This window comes from Periplaneta americana, chromosome 17 (assembly GCF_040183065.1).
Source record: "Periplaneta americana isolate PAMFEO1 chromosome 17, P.americana_PAMFEO1_priV1, whole genome shotgun sequence".
Classification (NCBI taxonomy): domain Eukaryota; kingdom Metazoa; phylum Arthropoda; class Insecta; order Blattodea; family Blattidae; genus Periplaneta; species Periplaneta americana.
The window spans coordinates 126828567-126844631 of record NC_091133.1 but is presented as its reverse complement, the minus strand read 5'-3'; the positions used below and the strand labels follow the sequence as shown (position 1 = coordinate 126844631).

Here is a 16065-nt window from a genome sequence, read left to right as displayed (position 1 = left end):
TAACTTTTTTAATATTGTAATTTTATTACAATGGGATTCCATGGAATATAATTCAGATAATATTCTCATTAACCTGTTTAACATTACGCATTTTATTTCCCGATCTAATAGGACCTAAATGTATGTATTTGTGTACCTATTTTATAAATATTAGTATTACTTTTGTTTCGTTTAACTTAAAAACAATAGAGAGATGATATAAATTTTCAGCAATTCGATAAAAATGTTGCTTTTGTAAACCAGAAATAAGGAAACTTACTAAAACTTCTGAGAATATAATACTGTATATAGAATATTAATAGATTTCCAAAATGGATTTTTGTTTCTTTTAACATGCTTTGGTCCTACACAAACGAGATCTCAACTCATTGTACTTCTTTTTTTGGAATCAAAGTCGTTAGTGTATTCCACTCCCACTCCTGTAGATAAATAAGAACTATGCCAGGAATTTGGGAGCAAGTTCGGATCTCGATGAGACGACTAGATGCGGCATGTACTCAGCCAGGAGGTGGACATTTTGAGTTCATTTAATCTAAGGAAATCAATTTTTTTCCTCTGCCCACTTTTTTTCGTTACACCCTGTATAGGATACTACACAGACAGTGAACAATATTTGAAATCACAACTTGTGTAACTCGAAAAACATTTTATGCTCGACCATGCCGAAATGTAGTAATTATACACCTGGTAGTAGCCCTTTAATGCACCTCATTAAAGTACACCTATTCATTAAAGTTCAGGTGTTCATCCAATGACAAATCACCTTTGTACCATTATAAAACCGCAAGTATCGATTATTCTCGGATATGCAATCGAAAGACAATTAGCGAAAAGTCACGGAGGCTGGAAATCCAATACTGTCGCAGAAGGTTATGTTCTGTTACTATAATAATTAGCGTTAATTGTAAATAATCAAATAAATTCAATTTGTCATCTCGTTTTTCAATTCTAAGTCAATTTCCAGGTTATATCAAGACTTCTCTACGTTATATCAAGGTCAATGACATTCGGCCTCGGAAAAAATCAATACTTTCGCGTCTGCGCACATCTCACAATTCAGGTCAGTTCGCTACTCACTTACATAACCATAACATGACCTACTTTTGAATAATTTCAAGTTATAAATATGGTCGAGCATAAAAAGTCGTATGAAACTTGCCTATAATGGTAATTAAGACGCTCGTATGAAAATGATGAAACTCGCTTGCGCTCGTTTCATAAACAAACATGCTTGCGTCTTAATTACTATCATTATAGGCTCGTTGCATAATGTACAATTAAAATATCATAGAAAATTTTTAAGGATTCAGGCAGGAGGTGGACATTTTGAGTTCATTTAATCTAAGGAAATCCATTTTTTTCCTCTGCACATAAGAGGAATCCTACCCACTTTTTTCGTTACACCCTGTATAGGATGCTACACAGACAATGAACAATATTTGAAATCACAATCTGTGCAACTCGAAAAAATTTTAAAATATCATAGAACATTTTTAAGGATTCTTTTACATATGAAATTAATTCGGAAATAATCTAATTGAAGAATACAGGGTAAAAGCAATCAAAGTCACATTTCTCTTAAGAGTGACGTCATCGTCTAATTTAGTATATTACTGCAAAATTTATTGCTGTTCCTAGCGGAAAATTAGGAAAGGATGACCGTATCCATGGTGATAATTCTCCTTTACCAGTTTTTGATAAGGAAAGAAAAAAACATAAATTTTTCAGTAATATAATGAATTAGATAATGCCATCACTCTTATGAGAATTGTGACTTGATTGTTTTTCCCCTGTACTGTTCAATTGCATTGTTGTGTAGAATTTCTTGTAATTCTGGATATTTGCCCTCTTAGCTGGGGGTCGGACACGAGGCCTTACACACTTCCCCTGGCTGGCCACGGAGACTGGAGTCCGCATCGAGATTCTAGGACCGGGCAGCAATCGGTAGGACTACTGCGTCATTTACAAATAAGTCCCATCTCCTTCGGCACACTGCCGCAGCCCACGAGTCCATACAATCTTTCTCTAAAGCATCATAAATCACAAATGTGTCTGGATTGGTAGGGATATTCGTGGCATTTTTAAAGCACATACAGAAATTTGCCGAGTGCAGTCAATAATGGTTGAAATCAATAATTTCAACAACTATACCATCTGGTAAATGCGGCGACTGTTTCAGTGCCGCTGGGAATTAACTAGGTCACACTAGTCAAGAGGAGGTTGGCGCTGGAAGGGATGTTAAGAGGCGAGGGCATGTGGTACAATATTATTTAAAAAAAAGTTTAATTAATTATCAACGTGTCCACATTTCTGAAAATCTGACTAGTTATTGTAAAGCATTTTCAGAGATGTTCGGTTCACATGACGTCTACAAACTTCGCTTTTACGAGTATTTAGTATCGATTAGTAACAATGAAGACAGTCCACCGCTGTGGAGTAACGGTTAGCATGTATGACCGTGGAACGAGCGGGCCCGGGTTCAAATCCTGTTTGGGACAAGTTACCGGGTTGAGGTTTTTTTTCTGGGGTGAACCTCAAGCCATTAAGAACAAATGCTGGGTAACTTTCGGCGCTGGACCCTGGATCATTTTCCTGGCATCGCCTTCATGTAAAATGAACCAACTAAAAAAGTGAATACGCTAAAGTCTTCCACGTTCGAGGTCCGCTTTCAAATCCCAGATAGTAAACATGAAGTTCGAATTTGACAGAGACTTTAGGGAACATAATTTCTCGAATAATTTCCCTTGAGGTGCTCCCTGGAATAACAACTTAACGTACGTTACATTGTTTTTTTTTCCTTAATAACACATCTCCCTCCCGAAAAAAAAAAAAAAAAAAGAAATTCTTCCAACAAACTCAGCTCCCTCTAGAAACATTTAAATGTCCTACGCAAAGGTGTTGTTCCAGGTATAAAATTGTTATGCAGTTTGTCTCAAATTCAGGATTATGTAGTTAAGTATTTGTTCCAGAGAACGCATCAATTATTCTATTATTTGTTCAATAGTGTAATATTCTTTTCTGTATATAAAACAAGGGGAACTAGTTTACTATTTTCAATTTCAAAGTCTCTAACCAGATAAAATTATCAAACCTTATTAGTGTTCAATAGAAGTAACAGTACCTGATGATGCGAAAACGTTAGTCCAGTTAAGGCCCATTCACAATGAAAATTAAACATAACCGTAACATAAAGATAGAAGTTTGCACCCAGGCTACCAAATGGGATCATTCACAATGATTCACATAAGCATTGACATAAACATTACCGTAAGACGTTAACATGAAAGTTTGCAAACTCCAAACTTTCATGCTTATGCTTACGTGATTTGCAAACAGAACACAATCGTGGAGCGCTGAAGTATACGACAGAATATGAGGAAATGGCGTCGTTGTTATGTTTCCACGGTTACCAAGTATGTTTGCTGTTATGTTTATGTTCCCATCGTGAATGATGGTATGACTTCTTGATTTTACCGTAACGTTTATATTCTTAAGTTAACGCTTACGTTATGTTTAATTTTCATTATAAATGAGCCTTTATAGATGTGTATAGTAAAGTGTAAAAACTATTGTAGGCTATTCACCTAATATGATAAGTACAGATTGAAATACTGTAAAGAAATTTGTAGTACAAAAATTTGTCGGAATAGAAAAATGGCATTCAAAATTGCGGACTAGGAGATCCCGAGTTCAATCCCAGAAGGTGGCGGGATATTTCTTGTAGGAACTTCTAGAATTACCCCAGAGTTCACCCAGTCTCCTGTCAAACTGAGTACGGGATCTTTCCCGGGGTGAAAGCGTTCGGAGCGTGGTGAAATCTTGAAAGTATGGAACTCTACACCCGTGCCCTCCAAGCGCCTTTATGGTGTACTATACTGTATAGAGTATACCGTCATCCTCTGATCACATATAACAGATTGACCAGCTTAATGGACTTTCAGGGCAACAACTTTTTTCAGTTTCACTATGCTTTCATCTAGCGACTGCAAAAGAAATCATACTATAACCCTTATGGAATTGCATGGAGCAACTATTTCCATCTAGCGTTCGTTACCAAAAAATTCCTTTTCGACGGTGGAGGCTCTGGTGGTTGTTTTCATTTTATTTTGCCATTTCATAACATGGGAATGATCAATCTGATATATATGCTATCAGGACGTTGCCTTATCTACCTCAATCTCCATTCGAATTCACGATTTTGGTTACTATATGCCGTCAAAAGCTGTACTTAATAACGCAGCTTGTATTACTGAAAAACTATGTGAGGGTCTACTAAGGTTAGATTAGGTGGCTAGGGATAGGTTAGGGACGACCCTTTGCACGTCGGCCATACTGAGGCCTATTGTGCATCCCGAATTTATGAGATGAATGAGGATGAGGTGTACCAGCCCACCGACCGCATGTGACTCCTCACCCGCTCACCCAATGGGGGCCCCCTACCCTAAGTTCATACCGCTAAGGTGACCAAGCAGCAGAGGATCCATTCCAACGGTCCTTCCAAGGTGTCGAAGCGCCCTTGAAAGCGCTCTTAAGGAATTATCCTGGCAGAGATATTGCGGAAGGCTGGGAACCCAAGAACGGTTGCGGAGTGGACGCCCCTCCCATAAGCGGACGAAGACATGCGTCTTGACCTGAATATGTCTATTGAATGAGATGAGAAAGATGAATGATATGAAATCTATATTCTTTTTCTACACGGGAGGGGAAGGGAAATGGACCGTGGCAATGAAAATTCCAACCCGACATTTGGCCTAAGTAACTGTGGAAAATCACGAAAAAAAACCACAGGTTGGTCGGTCCAAGAATCGAACCACGGACCTCCCGAATGCCGTCTCGTGTGGAATGCATGAGCCACCTCGCTCGGTGAAGGTCTGCTAAAATAAAATTTAAGAAAAATTATAGCTATGATTGTATTGTCTTCTCACAAGCAAACGTTCTGATGGGGGCAGATAAAAAAGTTATTTTTTTTCTTCCACCATGTTAATAATGTCAAAAGAAGTGATCATATAAATTTTGGCCACTTGACCGCAATTACGAGGTCGTCCAGAAACTGATTTTCCCTGGGGCCGTTTATAGAAAAAAGCACAATTGCATGCAAATACTTATTGAAACAGATACAGCAATTATTGCGCTATTTGTCAACATATCCCCCACTAGAATTGAGACATTTGTCATACCATGGAATCAATTTTTGTGTCGCAGAGATCAGCCGCCTCAGATCGGAACCAGCGTTTGACTGCGTCTGCATCTCTCTCTGTCGATCCCATGATATCAGAAATGTCTCAATTCCGATTGAAAATATGTTGAAAAATAGCTCAACAATTGCTGTGTCTGTTCCAATAAATTTATCCAATGAAATTGTGTGTTTTTTTCCCCCCTATTAATGACGCCTGGCAAACTTATTTTTTTACGGCCCTCGTAATTGCGCTCGAGTGGCCAAAATTTGTATAAGCACTTCTTTTGACATTATTAACATGGTGGAAGAAAAAAAAATAACTTTTTTATCCGCCCCCATCAGAACGTTTGCTTGTCAGACGACAAAGACAAAGAGTAGGTACGGATATCGCTAAAAGCACTGCAACAAATACTGAGTATGATACAGGTATCACCGTATTTATGTGTTATTGTTCCTGGGACACATTGTTCTAATCTCGAAAGCGGCGTGTTGAAGTGAGATGCTTGAAATTCTGAACTTCAAGGCGCCGAATAGCTACATGTGAGAAAGTAAAGAAAGCGTGAATGCAAGGAATATAACGCTGCTGCACGCAGGTCGAACCACGCGGTGCGTGCAGAATGGTACGGAGGTTTCTTTAGCTACCAATTGTGGAACTCCAGTAGACGAAAATTAATTAACTGGTCATCTACTGATGCTATCAGCATTCGTGAGTGGAGTTACCTCAGCCGCTATGAGTGGCTACTGGGAGAGCAAGGGTTCGAATCCTGGCAGAAATAATGCATTTTTCTCTTTGCTGTAACTTCAAGTGAAGCTCTTCTACAATTTGTATGATGGTAATAAATCTGAAGTGTTTCGCTTTATTTTTTTTTCCCCTTTATTTTCATTCTTATTTATTGTTGTATTTGTTTAAAGAACTGGGTAAATATGATTCCAATTCACTGCGGGCTAAAGCAAGGAGATGCACTATCACCTTTACTTTTTAACTTTGCTCTAGAGTATGCCATTAGGAAAGTCCAGGATAACAGAGAGCGTTTGGAATTGAACGGGTTACATCAGCTGCTTGTGTATGCGGATGACGTGAATATGTTAGGAGAAAATCCACAAACGATTAGGGAAAACACGGGAATTTTACTGAAAGCAAGTAAAGAGATAAGTTTGGAAGTAAATCCCGAAAAGACAAAGTGTATGATTATGTCTCGTGACGAGAATATTATACGAAATGGAAATATAAAAATTAGAAATTTATCTCTTTGAACAAGTGGAGAAGTTCAAATATCTTGCAGCAACAGTAACAAATATAACTGATACTAGGGAGGAAATTAAACGCAGAATAAATATGGGAAATGCCTGTTATTATTCAGTTGAGAAGCTTTTATCATCCAGTCTGCTGTCAAAAAATCTGAAAGTTAGAATTTATAAAACAGTTATATTACCGGTTGTTTTTTTTTTTGTTGTGAAACTTGGACTCTCACTTTGAGAGAGGAACATAGGTTAAGGGTGTTTGAGAATAAGATGTTTAGGAAAATATTTGGGGATGAAGTTACAGGAGAATAGAGAAAGTTACACAACACAGAACTACACGCATTGTATTCTTCACCTGACATAATTAGGAACATTAAATCCAGGCGTTTGAGATGGGCAGGGCTAGTAGCACGTATGGGCGAATCCAGAAATGCATATAGAGTGTTAGTTGGGAGGCCGGAGGGAAAAAGACCTTTGGGGACGCCGAGACGTAGATGAGAAGATAATATTAAAATGGATTTGAGGGAGGTGGGATATGATGATAGAGACTGGATTAATCTTGCTCAGGATAGGGACCAATGGCGGGCTTATGTGAGGGCGGCAATGAACCTCCGGGTTCCTTAAAAGCCAGTAAGTAAGTAAGGTAAATATGATATTACATTCACACAGATAAAGCGTGTATTCTTCTACCAGTCTTGTCTAAAGAGGACTGGAGTCCTTTTCTTAGTGTCTTCAGTGGTTGAGGCGGTGTACTGACAACACAACTAATGTAAGATACGAAAGTGTGGCAGTTCTACCTCCCTGCACACTCTACTCCGTATCATGTACGTGAAGAGACGCTTTTGCCTTTCACTGCTCTTTCCAAGACCATTCTGAAACGGTGTTCTGTTCAGAGAATTTTCTTCCAAATCCCAAATTTACTAGCCTAAGCGTTACTTTGGCGCAAATACTGAAACACGTCCAAAAAACATCTTCCCCCCTCTCTTTCATATAAGCTATTGCATTTCTGCACTTCTATCTTGCGTTCCGTTTTCAGAATTTATTCACCTACCACAGACACAGGATCACAACACTCCTCAATATTATCCATTTTCTCCCACCGAACATCCTCATACACGTCTTCTTTCACTGTAAACAATGAAAATTAAACATAACCGTAACATAAACACAGAAGTTTGCGCCCAGGCTACCAAATGGGATCATTCACAATGATTCACATAAGCATTGACATAAACATTACCGTAAGACGTTAACATGAAAGTTTGCAAACTCCAAACTTTCATGCTTATGCTTACGTGATTTGCAAACAGTACACAATCGTGGAGCGCTGAAGTATAATAATAATAATAATAATAATAATAATAATAATGATTTATTTTAGCTGGCAGAGTTAAGGCCGTAAGGCCTTCTCTTCCACTCAACCAGCAAAAAGTGTATATACATATGCATGAACTTACAAAGAATTCAACAATTTGATTTAGATGAGAGTTACATGTATACAAGAGTTATTTACAAATTAAACAACAAAATACTATGAACTATTAATTAAACACTGAAATAAACTGTGTAGCAGAATTAAACTAAAATACATAGAATGTTAATATATTTCAAATAATATTAGATAATAGAAAGAGATTATTACGAGACAATTAAAATACAGCACAATCAGGATGATGTCTAAAGAAAAAAGTAACAATGTAGTCAGTGATAGTTTAAATCAGTATGATTGGAGTGAAATGCTAATAAGGTTATCTTTTAAGCTGTTCTTAAAGGTGTTTATTGTCTTGCAGCCCCTAATACTTTGTGACAAGGAATTCCATTGACGCGAGGTGGATATTGTAAAAGATGATGAATAACAAGATGTTCTATGAAGAGGTATACTTAGCGTGCCACAGATAAGTGATCTGGTATTTACGTCGTGGTTAGAGTATAGATAAGAGAAACGAGACGAAAGGTAATTTGGTGTTGAAGTGTGCAGAATTCGAAAGAGTAAAGACAAAGAGTGTAAAGTTCTACGTTCAGTATACGACAGAATATGAGGAAATGGCGTCGTTGTTATGTTTCCATGGTTACCAAGTATGTTTGCTGTTATGTTCCCATCGTGAATGATGGTATGACTTCTTGATTTTACCATAACGTTTATATTCTTAAGTTAACGCTTACGTTATGTTTAATTTTCATTATGAATGAGCCTTAACTGTTCCTTGACTTACGGAATTCTCCACCGAGTAATGTCAGACTGTTATCAAACGAATTTAAGAATAAACTAATTCTCGTTGGCAAAATATTATTATTATTATCATCATAAATGTTTATTTTTTCACTAACACTACTTACCTGACTTTTTATTATTTACTTATGATCTTATTATTGTCTCTGATTGAGGTTCTGGCTGATACGCACATCTATTATCAGGCAGTACATCCCACTTGACGATATGTGTCAGAGGAAGAACAATTGTTTGTATACATTTCAGTCTGACTAGTGTAATGTAGTTAATCAGGATGTATGCAATGGAGGGGTAAAGGAACTGGCCACCCTACCCCATAAGATGAACATTTATCCATGTGCTAAAAAGGATAAATGTACATCTCCCCTCTTGCTTAAAAAAGTCCCTTGTGCAGACACTTGCATTTCCCTATTTCGACTATGCGGACATTTTACTGACTGACCTCTCCAGCGACAACAAAACGAAACTTCAACGTGCTCATAATTTGTGTGTACGTTTTGTAAGCAATGTTCGTAAATATGATCATATTACCCCATCCCTGGAAGCAATAGGTTGGCTTAAACTAGATAAGAAAAGAAATTTACATTCACTTCTCTTTCTCTTCGAAATCTTGAACTCTTCTATTCCTTCGTACCTGTCGTCTCGCTTCACTTACCTTTCTTCCCACCATAATCTGAACACACGCTCTCGTCATGAAACAATACTAACAATACCATCCCATCGCACCTCCTCATACTCATCTTCTTTCACAATAGCCCTGCCAAGACTCTGGAATTCGCTACCTGCTAGCATCAGGGACTGTCGAAATAAAATTGAATTCAAACGAAAACTTACTAGGCACTTGGTCAGTAATTGATTACTTGTAAATAGTTTCTTTAATCTATCACAAAATATTTCAATATCCAGTAATTTCATCATTATACAATTTTGTTATTCTAGATTTAATTTGTAATTCAGTAAATATAAAATATTCTTTGTTTCTCTATGATAAATTATCTAGCTTTAATTATTCAGGTAATCTTTTCGTACTTTGATTTTATTGTAATTGTAAATTTAATACTAACTGTAATATTATTTGTAATTGTAATTGTAAATTTAATACTAATTGTAATTTTATTGTTGATATTGTAGTTGGAATCTCCTGGTAGAGGGGCAGAGAAGGCCTGACGGCCTTATCTCTACCAGGTTAAATAAATAAATACTACTACTACTAATACTACCCCATTATCTCTTAGTCTAGTTGCCTCATAAGTGATGCCTTCTTGGTATCACTTGTGAGGTTCACACCTGTCTTAGGACAGTTGACTAAACAGCATCAACATCAGGGATGAAGTCTGTAATAGCCTTCATGGCTCGCAACAGAGCCACTGAAAATCTGTTTGATAGTTCTGCTTTTGCACACAGCGAAGAACGTACGAAATTAATTTTGACTACTAATGATTAAATATATGGTCACTGGTGTGCTTCTTCAGTTTCAATTTTAGTTCCAGTTTGAACATAAATTATATTGTAATAAAGACCTCCCCGGAATAAGGATATAACCAACAAAACTGTAATTCATGTTTCAGAAGAAAGAAAATTAACTTCGGGAGCATATTTCATTAGGCCTATATTTACCAGCAGAACAATTTGACTAATCAAAAACCTTGAACGTCACGTAGAATTTTTAGGACGCCATGACAACTGAAGGATGCTTTGCTTTTGATATCTCTTCAAGAAAAGTTTAAGTTTTTTAGTCAGTTAGTAGGGTTAAAAATTTGAATTTGTGTTACAAGGCCGTTGAAAATATATCTAGCTTCCAATTGAAAGTTGACTATACTGAGATTCCACTATCTTTGTTATCGCTTATCATCGTATGGTGACGTCGACAAGGAGATAAACTGACAAGAGTAAACATTGCAGAATCGTATAGTTCCCAACACTCGAACACACGTGTTCAGACTTCTCTCAGAATAAAGCTGTTGAGAAGTAATCTTAGATACCAGCCAACTAAAATAATAAGAATGATTCGCTCCACGCTTGGCACATGGGCTGGTGGGGTGAATTGCGTCTAAAATCAGTAATTTAACTGTTGTATAGCTCATTATATACGCAGATCTTTTCTCTTCGCTGTTATGACCAAGTTTTATTAATTTGAACCTTCTATAGTTTCAAAATCACTACTAAATACTGGGTGCAAGCAGATGGTTATTTATTTATTTATTTATTTATTTATTTATTTATTTATTTATTTATTTATTTATTTATTTATTTATACACGCTTTAACATCAAATGTGTTAGGATCTGTGGGTATACCAGTAGGCCGTTGTTATTGTTGTATTCTGTTTCTATTGCACTGCCTGCTGGATCGCATCCTATGGCAGTGTTCTATTGTGTGTTGTATATGGCTTGTGTTCATGTAACGGATTTAGATTGTGATCAATGTTTATGATTGAGACGGTGATGAATCATGGTATTTTTTTCCTTTAGTATGCCCTTTACTTTTTATTTCTCTTTATGCATTATTTTTCTTCCTTTCGCTTCTCTCCTAATGCATACAAAAATGATTGCGACAACGGAAATTGCTCGGGATTAATATTTAGCAAAGGTAAATTAAAAACTAATTTTGATTAACCCGCGTTTGCGAAGTTTAGGTTTAATCTTCATATGTTTTGTCGTTATGATTGTTTTCTAGATGTAATTTCGTAAAAAGAAAACTGTGTGTGTGTGTTTTTTTTTTTTACTCTTGAATAATGACGTGTCGCAATATAGTAGTAGTTTTAAAAACCTAATTTAATTAGTCATTGCACACACAAATGTAAACTAACCTTCCATAATGCGTATTGTACAGATAGAATAAAGAACTGTTCACGTTTACAGCATAAATTTCCTGCGATCAATACGATTCAGATTTTCGCATTCATATTTTTAAAGTATGAGAAATATATTGCGAATATAGCGCTTACACTGATCTAAGGTCAAATCAGGACCCCGTCTTCGTGTAAGGGGAATGTTGCCAAGCGTTCTATTCGTAGAATATACAAATTCGAAGTAGTAAAACCTACGTGGAGATGGCAGTAAGAATCGTGATGCATACGACGCCATCTATGACGCACTTAAAGAACTATGCCGCTTGTAATGGGATTTTGGTATTTGGTCGATCTACTTCAATAGCACACGCCTGATTAAAAAAAAATATTTACATACGACAAAAATTACCCTTCCATTTAGACTACTAATAAAGCGCATAGTTTAAACTGTTAATACACAATATTACAGAAATGTAGGACATTTTAGTGTGTTATGCGAGTTAAAAATCCGTATTACATCTACGTATTTGTTTGTATCAAAACAATATAGGGTAGCGATTACATAACCTCAACTGTTGTTCTTCGTTTTACAACTTTATTTGGTGGTTCTTCCTATCTTCGTCGAACCAGTCTTACAGACTAACGCGCTGATGTCCTCTCTGCTCAGTTGAAGGCCGATCCTCTAGTTAACAGTGGAACCTTGCCGCCAAGGTTACTAATATATGCTTGCTTACTGGTGGAGGACAGAGGCTTAACATGTCGCTACAGCGTTCCCTCTTGTAGTTTTCCCTGCGTTGCTGCAATCGTGTGGATTATTCTAAATAAGAGATTGAATACTATATTAGATCAGCTGCTTATGTGGTTATTACACACTGTAGGGAAATTGCGTAACTTCTGATTTTGTATAATTCGAATTTAAAATCTTCGTCAAAATTATGGATATAGGTGTTTTTATTTATGTTTATATCGATATGCGTACTTCCGTCTTCCTTTTGAGGCGTTGTTTGAAACAAGAACTTCACTGCAAAATCTTGAATTTGAAATCTCGTGTAATAATAACATTGCGCAGAACGACATTCAAATGTTTCTAGAGGTCGCTGTGTTTTTTGGAGGGAAATAATATTTTGTCGGAAGGGAAATGTATCATTAAGGATTCAATATATGCTGGAAACGGAAAAACAACATAACATAAGTTGTTATTCCAGGGAGCGTTTCGTGAGAATAATCATGTCAAATTTTATTTTAATTGCCTCCCTACCATAAATAAAACTGGCAGTATTGTACAGACAGAATAACATGTAAAATATTGCTGCAGTATTTTTTAATTATGTCTGTAGTATTGTAATTATGTACTCAAATCCAAAGATCATGTGGACATTATGTCCTCCGTATGTTATGGGAACAAACATTTTCTAAAAAAAGTTTTGTTTTAATAAGAGTCATCAACACTTCATGGTGCAGGAAAATCTTCTGCTTCGGACATTATTATAGCTGGAAAAACCTCTCCATCTTTTCTTTGGTCGTCGAAGATTTCGTGTTTCTCCTGCGTTGTATTTATAAGCTTCGAGATATTGACGTCATTAAAATATGGGAGTTCTATGTGTCTCTGTATGTGGTGAATTTCGTGAGGGAAAAGTTGTCAAGCGCGTTGTGAATATTATCTTCATTTCTTAATTCAGCTCCGCTGATTGAAATTTATTCCAATCTCCTTTTCGTAATTTCCAAGTTTCGCTTCGTTCAAGCATACCAAAACTGCCATAACTTCATAGTAAAATTTTATTTTAAGATTGTATCTCAAGTCTACCTATAATTCCAGTTATTTGTTTAAACTACTGAATTTATCATTTAATTCTTCATAATGGCTATATGTAACACGACAACCTAAATATAATTAAAATCAGAAAACGTGTTGTTCTAACATTTTTCTATCATTTAATGTAATTTTCATACTATCGTATTGGACATTTTCCTATACAAGCCTTGACTTTAGTTTTAGACAGAAATTTTGAATCCTTAACTGTCACTTAATTTTTGACACTCAAACATAATTCTCTGGGGGAAATTTAATAAGAGTTTTGGAAAAAAGCGAGTCGGAAGTATTTTCTCGCTTCTTCCATTCTCTTGCTTAAAACAAAAATAGTGTTGCTGCACTCCTTTTTTATATCGATTGTATTATTTTATTTCTATTTCTACAGTTGTAATTATATTCTGTATTCTGTATATTTAAATATAAATAAATAAATGCACTTAAATGCAACAAAACTGTCACAATCCTTATATTTTATATTAGGCCTACACCATTCATGGAATATTTATGACAAATTGCATTGTCGGTAAACAAAACGTAGTATAATCTTTGATCAAATGTGAATAAGTTAAAATACAGAATTGCTTTACAATAAATTAAAGAACATTTTAATAGATTCGCTGACAGAATAGTGTTATAAATATGTTTAATGTATATAATTTACAGGTGTTTGTTGTCAACACTTTCAGATGTGGTTGATACAGACTTTTCTAGACTTTGCTAATTTAATGTAAACAATTCCTCTTAGGAAACAGAAATACTTGAAAGGCGGAATTCTTTACTCCTGATAAATATAATGGGCAATAATGATAATAGCATAGCTAAACTGTTAATACATTTTATATGGAACACTATTATACGAATCTTCAGCGTACCGTAAATCAATAATGTGGTCATCCCGATTTTTTCTACCTTTCAAACGACGTTACGCTAACGAAATACTTAATTGATTTATTCGTAGGAAACAAAGCGTCGAAATTCCAGTCTTTTTTGCATATAACTTTTTTATTACAATAAATTATTCGCTCATCAGTAGACGCTGCGTGTTTGTATTTATATCCCTTAATGCTCAATACGTGTGAAACGAGGTGAGGGAACTAAAATGTAAACCGTGCAATATCGCAGGACAGCAAACCAACAAACAACCGGAAGGCAGAAACAAATTAACTGAAATGATTATGTTCCTAATGCCGCAGTTACCCATAAATTACAAATACCCCCATTGCAGAACGTGCAGGGGAAACGTCCAAAAGAGAGGGGCTATGTAACTTTATTATTGTACTCCGATCCACGTGGTTTGCACGTGTTATTTGGCAGATCTTCAAACTTCTTCGACCCTCCTCTCCCCTCCCCAACCCCTTTTACTTGACATAAGGACACCGCAGGCAATACATAACGTCCACGAGCCCCTTGCGATGGTGGCGCTGTAAACGGCGGAACTGAAAGCTCCTCGTCCCACTTACCTACTTCGACTTGACTGTGGTACAACAGCCAACCACGGACTTAGGAAAACTTTCACCATTCTTCGAGAACACAAGCACCAAACCATGTTCATCTGGAAAATATTAATAACGAATTCAGAAGTTCTGTCATGTAAACTGTGCCTCTAACGTTCCTAAGACATAAGCAAAATTGGTTTTACGGAAATCAATTAATTACATTTAATTTTATTTAGTCATACACTTTATGCTATGTAATAATGCAACTCTTTCATAATGTTGGGGAAAATATTCCCGTTTATATTTCATTTTGTTGAATTGTCATTCAAAAATCACATAAGAAATCAATACACACTCAGACTTTTGTTTTCTGAATTGTGCTACATAAAAGACACTCATTATAATCGGACATGTACCAAAGAATATTATTTGGGGGGTGGCCAAAATAAAATACAAAAATATACAAAAAAAATAGTATTTAAGTCTTTTACTTAACTACATTATTTTAAAGGAGAGAAGAATATTTTTTAATAACAGGCCTATATTTGCCTTATTTGCAATTCATTTATTTGGCCTTTAGGGGTGTCCAGACATCCCGGACCCCCCCCCCTTGAATACGTGCCGGGTTATAATTACAGAAAACAAAATATTTTGACTTAATTTGTAAATTCTACTGCTGAGGTAGTTTTAATTAATGTTGCGTAAATTCACATAAATAGCTGTTCGTATATTGTAATTTCTAATATTCCAATATTTTTCTCTTTATGATATAGATTACTTTATTTTCAAATGACCGGTAGCGTCATACTGTGAACATTGAAAGAAATTTGTAAAACAAATTAAGGTTGTGGACATTCGTCTGTGCGTAAGTGCTTCTTTTGACCTCTACTAATCGGTAATGATCAATAATTTGTTCGTGTAAGTGTGGCTGCTTTAGTTATTACTTCTATGAGTAGATGGCGAAGAAAACAGCCAGTGTCGCCAATAGTGCATAAATATACCCGCATTATAGAATTTAAAAATTTCATCTTCCTCTGCTGATTGTAAGAAACATTAGGTTTAGTGGGAAACCGTTGATATTGTCAAATATAAGAATAATTTATACTTAATCTACATCATCATTTTCCGGAACACATTTTTACCCGCCCCAATAATAGTGTCACCTATTGAGAACAAGCGGAACTACTTCAAAGTTCTTCAATTTGTTATATCTTTAGTTCTGACTTATCCCGTGGTTAAAAAGTTCGTTTACACGATCAGAAAATTTTAGATCACATCTTTGAACGCCAGTGTACATTATGTCGCGTCTTGAGACTATTCTTCTAAGTTTGCACTCTGTTGGAAATCACGATCAAGGGTACTATATCTTTATATTCTATTC

General features: G+C 35.9%; 1 protein-coding gene across 2 annotated transcripts in view; it reads left to right on the top strand.

Moving 5' to 3' along the window:
• tara (taranis) overlaps positions 1-16065 on the top strand; it is a 114765-nt gene that overhangs the window by 84479 nt on the left and 14221 nt on the right. The window contains exon 2 of one of the 2 annotated variants that reach the window (XM_069816108.1): positions 1854-1944. The exons of the other annotated variant lie outside the window; for it this stretch is intronic. The gene's annotated coding sequence lies outside the window, so the exon portion shown is untranslated. The remainder of the gene's footprint in view (positions 1-1853; positions 1945-16065) is intronic. 2 annotated transcript variants of the gene reach the window in all.